General features: G+C 41.0%; 1 non-coding gene across 1 annotated transcript in view; it reads right to left on the reverse strand.

Moving 5' to 3' along the window:
• Nucleotides 1-581: 581 nt before the first annotated feature.
• The window catches only part of LOC113422461 (uncharacterized), a 29,714-nt gene continuing 23,931 nt past the window's right edge, over nucleotides 582-6,364 (reverse strand). Inside the window, exon 3 of the transcript XR_015750731.1 lies at nucleotides 582-971. This is a non-coding gene — a transcript (uncharacterized LOC113422461). The remainder of the gene's footprint in view (nucleotides 972-6,364) is intronic.

Raw genomic sequence — 6,364 nt, forward strand, 5'->3', positions numbered from 1 at the left:
AAAATGTAGGTCCAGCTCAGCTAATCTCATCACCCTTTGTGGTTGGCTTGGAATCCATCCGCCGCTGATTTGACAAGCTGGCTCCAAGGAAAACTGGGAATCCAGTTTCAGCAAGCTAACGAAATTGCAACCGGCTTTGGATTAGGCCTTGAGAAACCTGGCTTTTTGCCATCTCTATTTTGGCTGCCGCCGCTTTCAGTAAGTGAGGTGACAACTTCAGAATGTCATGCTAAGACTCCCGTTGGCCTGAGTGGCTCTTCTGTTCTCCCTGCTAAATAATCTTTGGCTTGAAATATTCCTGTTGGGGATCTTACCTGAAACTTACAGTAAAGACAAAGTACATTTGATTATTCATGGATTAACTGCAGCTAGAATTGTATTTGCTCAAAATTGGAAAAGCGAAGAGATTCCTACTGATGAAAATGTGATTAGAAAATATTAGAATAGCTAATAGATTGGTGTAATACAGAAAATAGGTTTATAGTATTAAACATGTTAAGAAGAGGAATGTTATAGTAATAGAGATATTATGTATATTAAGAAGATAAGAATAAGATAAGAATAGAGAATTAATACCAAAGTAATGAACACGGAGGTACATTTTAATTGTAATTGCACAAGATATGTACACGCAGACGACACGCCATTAAATGGAAGATGAATTGTATGTACTTCAAATAAAATAAAATAAAAATGTACAGAAAAATAAACAAATAAACTTTTGGCTTGGTGAAATTGAGGTCCACGGCGTCCATCACTCTGAAATCGACCACTTGATTGCATGCCAAGGTTAACACATCCCCCAGCACTTCGCTCTGCCTGCAAACATCACGGTTGTCCATTGGTGGTTTAGCTTCACCCAATATCGATTTCGTATGTGGTTGGGACATGTGCTTTCTACATTAGAAAGAGAAATGATGACTTTTGCAACTCGGCTCTCGTGCCGTCAACATTTCTTCTGAGGGTTCCTCCTGCAAGAGGAGGAAGAAAACAAAAAGGTGAAGCGATTACAAATCCACTCATTTTCAAAGCAAAACAAAGAGACACACGGGAAAGGGGAGAAAATGTATGGGTCAGCCCCCCCCCTCTTCCCTGGGATATGATGCACTAAATATGTCGGGTGGCCGAGGAACAGACAAGGGGTTTGTTTGCAATCCAGCTGAATGAGGGATTTAACGTATTTCAAGGAAAGAATGGTGGATGAAGCGAAATAAATTTGCAAAGCAGCCACGAGATTTCCTCCATTGCAGCTGTGAGCTATTACCAGCTCCAGTAAATCATTCAGAGCTGCGCTTTTAAAAGTGTGAACTGATAGTCTTCTGGGAATAAGTTGGGAATTTGGGCAATTCATCATCTTTCCTTGGAAGCCAGGAAGAAAAAAAGAAAAGAAAAAGAAAGCTTCCATGCTTAAATTTAAAAATGCTCTATAATTCCTGAGTCTGCTTTTTTTTTCCCCCTCTAGCTTTTCAAACTGATGAAGAAACAAACATTACAACTCTGTTCCCAAATTCACAGCAAACTTCTCTTCCAAAACAATTGTCTGATATCCAGAACATGCTTACCAGGACCTCAGTGAATATTTTGGGTGAAATTTATCTAGCTCACCTCTGGATGCAAATGTATTTGCTTTCTCAATTACAAACAATTCACAAAGCAGAACGTAGTTATTCTTAGAAAATCCCGGTATAAATATTGTACTGTAGTTATCCAGTGGAGTTTGTTTTATACATTTTTTCTTCTTCTTCTTCTTCCGTTCAATGATATTTGGTTCTTGGAGACTGTCTGAATAAGTTCCTCAAAGGTTTTCCCCCCACCCCAGAAGTGATTTGCCATTTCCTCCTTCCTAGGGCTTAAAGTCAGAGGGACGCGGTGGCTCAGGGGCTAAGACGCTGATCTTGTCGATCAGAAAGGCTGGCAGTTTGGCAGTTTGAATCCCTAGCACCGCCTAACAGAGTGAGCTCCCGTTATTTGTCCTAGCTTCTGCCAACCTAGCAGTTCGAAAGCACGTTAAAAATGCAAGTAGAAAAATAGGGACCCCTTTGGTGGGAAGGGAACAGCGTTCCGTGCGCCTTTCAGCATTTAGTCATGCCGGCCACATGACCACGGAGACGTCTTCGGACAGCGCTGGCTCTTCAGCTTTGTAACACAGATGAGCACTGTTCCCTAGAGCCGGAAATGACTAGCATGGATGTGTGAGGGGAATCTTTATCTTTAGGGCTGAAAGTAAGTGATTGGCCCAAGGTCACCCAGCTGACTTTCGGCCTAAGGTAGAGCTAGAACTCATAGTCCCCCAGTTTTTAGCCTGATGCCTTTTAACTGGCATTCAAAAAGGTACAAAAATGTGCAAAACGAACTGGCTCAATTTGCGTACGGTTCTCCACTTCAATAAAGTTCTATCAGGAAGCATTGTATCATTGAAGGGTTACCCAATCAAAATCTTGTTTAAGGGTGAAGAAGTTGAAGAGCAGGAAGATCTTGAAGATACTCATATATCAGAAGAAGCAGTGGATGGAGGATGTACAAAGACCTCTGTTTTCAATGGGGAAGAAAGGTTTGGGGAGATCTAGGTAATATAGAGCCAGAAGACATAGAGAATTCATGATTTTTAATTTAGAATCCTTCCATGTCAGTCATATTGAGTAGATCACATGTCCTCAGGAAGACTAAAACTATTTTTATTGGCTAGAGTAGCAGAATCTTTCATTGTGGTTTATCTCTCTCTCTCTCTCTCTCTCTCTCTCTCTCCTCGCCCCCCATTTATACTCATGAGAATTAGGGAGGTATCTTCCACATTCTTTCCTCATATTTGGGACTTAAACCCTGTTCTGTTCCTTGTTCTGTTAACAGATCTTGCCTGTCTCATCAAGGTCATCTTCTATACTCTCAAGACTGAAGGATTCTTTGTTCAGCACTTAGGATTTGAGCAGGAGTTCAATCTTGTTGGTACCAACACCCTGAGGTTGCTGTATTAATATCAGTGAGTGAACAAATGTGCTTTGAGTGCAGCCCTTTGCCAATATTGTAGGTGAAGAAATGGCAGAACTTGGAGACAGAGTGAAAAGGGGGGTTAGCCTCGAATCCCGACATAGCCACAAGGGAACCAAGTCCAATCCCCTTGTGAGCCACTCACTCTTACTTGACTCTAATCAGGTGCTGATCGTAAATTGAGGAGATTCCTGTGCAGGGGCTTTTAGCAATAAATCCGTTTAACCAAACCTTCATGTGTGGATCTGACAATATTCATCTCTTTCTGTCGGCAATATGGAAATATCTCCCGAACATGTCCTAAACTTGCCGCTCAGCTACTCGAAAGTCACAGTGATAAAAACATTTGCCTTTGAGTCCATCTTAGGCCAATTATTATGGGATATTGAAGGATAGGTTTCATCATCCTTCTCAATCACTAGCATGTAGTGATTTTGGTGAAAGGCACAGAAGGATAACTAGGAGAGCCTCGTCGCTCCGTGGTTAGCCATACCATCTTTTCAACTCAGATTTTTCTGTCCCCCCCCCCTCCAAAAATGACTAAACAAGACACCAAAAACTACACTAACATATGTACCAGCGATCGTTCACAAATAGCAAATATTTGCCCAATAAAATAAAAATCCAGCCACTTCATTCTCGTGAGCTGCTGGTAGTAACTCCCTATCTCATCAAATCTTGTATTTTTTTTTTTTTTTTTGGTCTGTAATCCTTTTAATCACAATTGCCTAACCACTGTAATTATTGCATTAAACTCAATTCATGTGTGTGTATATATCTTCAATCTCTCTCTCTCTCTCTCTCTCTCTCTCTCTCTCTCTCTGCACTTTGAATTTCAGTGAGGCTTATGAGAACATTTTTTTGCCTAAAAATAAGTATTACTGCATTTTTTTTATTAATATTATCCTTCTTTCTCATAGTGAGACAAACTCACTGGCTTTAATTACACAACTCTGAAGAAATGGGAGAGAGAAGAAGAGAGGAGAAACCCATGCTCCTAAAGATACGGAAATTGATTTTAATACAACTGTGGCATTCACAACTGATTATGGAGGGATAATTCAACAGGCTGGAAGAGAGCAATTATTTTAACGGCAATGAGCATATTGTTACAAGCCACCATTTGTACCTCACCTATGGCAAAATATATATATATATATATATCTGGGATAAGAGGGCTGTTTAATGGTGTCTTTCTTTTATTGTACATCACGGAATGGTGAGGGAGAGTGATTTTCTCTTCTTTAGGATGAAAGGAGAATGAGTTCTTATTTTTTTCCTCAAGAATTTTGGAAAGCTCAGTTGAAACTCTTATTTTTTAAAAGCCGTCTGCAAGCATAATGTAGCTGGACGCGACTCTCTGAGATTTGGACTTGAAGTAGGCATTAATGCTAGGAAAAAACAATACAGGTAGGTAGTCCTCAGTTTAGGACAATTAGGAACACAATTTTCATTGCTAAGCAAAGGGCGGTTGTTAGGTTGTTGTGAGTCATGCCTGATTTTACAATTTTTTTTTTCTTTTCTTGATGTGGTTATTAAGAAGATCAGTTGCTGAGTGAATCATGCGCTTATTAAACCAATCTGGCTTTCCCTGTTGACGTTGCTTGTTGGAAGTTCTATAGGAAAGTTTCCAATGGAAATCACACGACCTTGGGATGCTGCAACCGATCATAACAACATGCTTGTTGCCAGGCATCCAGTTTCGCACATGTGACCATGGAGGATGCTGCGATGCTCATAATTTTATGGGCCCTGGTAGTCAGGTACTAAATCACTGTGGAAATGATGGAAGTGTTCTTAATATTTTGTGGTCAGAAGGTGAAGTCATTTTGTTCTGGAAGGAGGAGGAGAGGAGGAGGAGGAGGAAGGGAAGAGGAGGAGGAGGAGGAGGAGAGGAAGAAGGGGAGGAGGAGGAGAGGAAGGGGAGGAGGAGGAGGAGAGGAAGGGGAGGAGGAGGAGGAGGAGGAGGAGGAGGAGGAGGAGGAGGATTCATAAATGAAAGTGACTATACGTGTCCCAGGATAATGTTGCAGGACCCAACATGGATCAGTCTCCAGGACAAGAGATTTTTGTCTCCTGAGCCGACTTGTGCTGGAACCCATTCTCAGGGAATTTCTCTGGCTCATGAACATGATACCCCTGAACATGAAAAAGATATTCTATTCCCAACTCCAGAATGAAGATCAGCCTGGGTCCTTGTTTTTCTTTTTTCGTCCAAACCTCTGTTCCTATCACCATATCTCAGTTTCAATGCCCCTTGCTGAACATCTCCCGTAACCATGCTTGAAAGCATGTGGGTTTGTTTTCATTCAACAATCCACATAATATTGAAAGATTTGAGAGTGGTTCTAATTAAATGTGCTAGTGATATTAGCAAGGTGCGGATCCTATCAATTTCTTTGATGGGCCTAGTCATCCTTTAGCAGAAAGCTGTATTTTCATCCCCTTTCTTCCTTCCTTGATTAATAAAGACAAACTTCTTTCCGTTCAAACACTATCACTCATTATTGCTACCGTACAAATGTGTATCTCCTAACAGCTTTGGCACAGAATGAATTTTATACAAACAATGAAAATGCAGTTTAAAATGGGAGGGGGAGGGGAAAAGAAAAGTTGTTAAAAGTCAATTAGGCTGTTTCACACCTTTTCTTCTGAATCCATTTGTCCTTAAACAGATAAAAATCATGTATTCAAATGAAACAAGCAATTGTTCCTACTCCAATCTGTCTTCTCCTATTGATAGTAAAGGCCCGAAATCAGGCATAAGTGAGAACTGCCTGCTTGATAACCATGTTAAGCCAGGGTTAATTTAATCATAGCTAACTGCAGGATTTGGCAACTTTTGTGGTAGTAGTTTATTGATTGATTAGTTTTGTGACCTTATCGTTAAAATAAACAACTTTTGTAAATATTCTTTATGGGGGTGCCCCAAATGACTTCTAGGTCAAACGAAAGAGGAGGAGGAGGAGGGAGGTGGAGGAAAAGAGGAAGGGGAAGGGGAAGGGGAAGGGGAAGAAGAAGGAGAAGAAGGAGAAGGAGAAGGAGAAGGAGGAGAAGGAGGAGAAGGAGGAGGAGGAGGAGGAGGAGGAGGAGGAGGAGGAGAAGAAGAAGAAGAAGAAGAAGAAGAAGAAGAAGAAGAAGAAGAAGAAGAAGAAGAAGAAGAAGAAGAAGAAGAAGAAGAAGAAGAAGAAGAAGAACAGAACGACGACGACAGGAACAGGAAGAACAAGAAGAAGAAGGAGAGGAGGAGCAAAAGGAAGAGGAAGAAGAAAAGGGGGAAGGAGGAGAAGGAGGGGAAGAAATTCTCTGTAATGTTTGAGTTTGAACTGGAGGAACAACATTTACACTGAGCATCAGATGTTACTCAACTGAGCTTGAC

Source organism: Notechis scutatus, chromosome 10, assembly GCF_049901735.1.
Source record: "Notechis scutatus isolate UNSWTSFEM ecotype Mainland chromosome 10, rNotScu1.2, whole genome shotgun sequence".
In the NCBI taxonomy this organism is placed as follows: Eukaryota; Metazoa; Chordata; class Lepidosauria; order Squamata; family Elapidae; genus Notechis; species Notechis scutatus.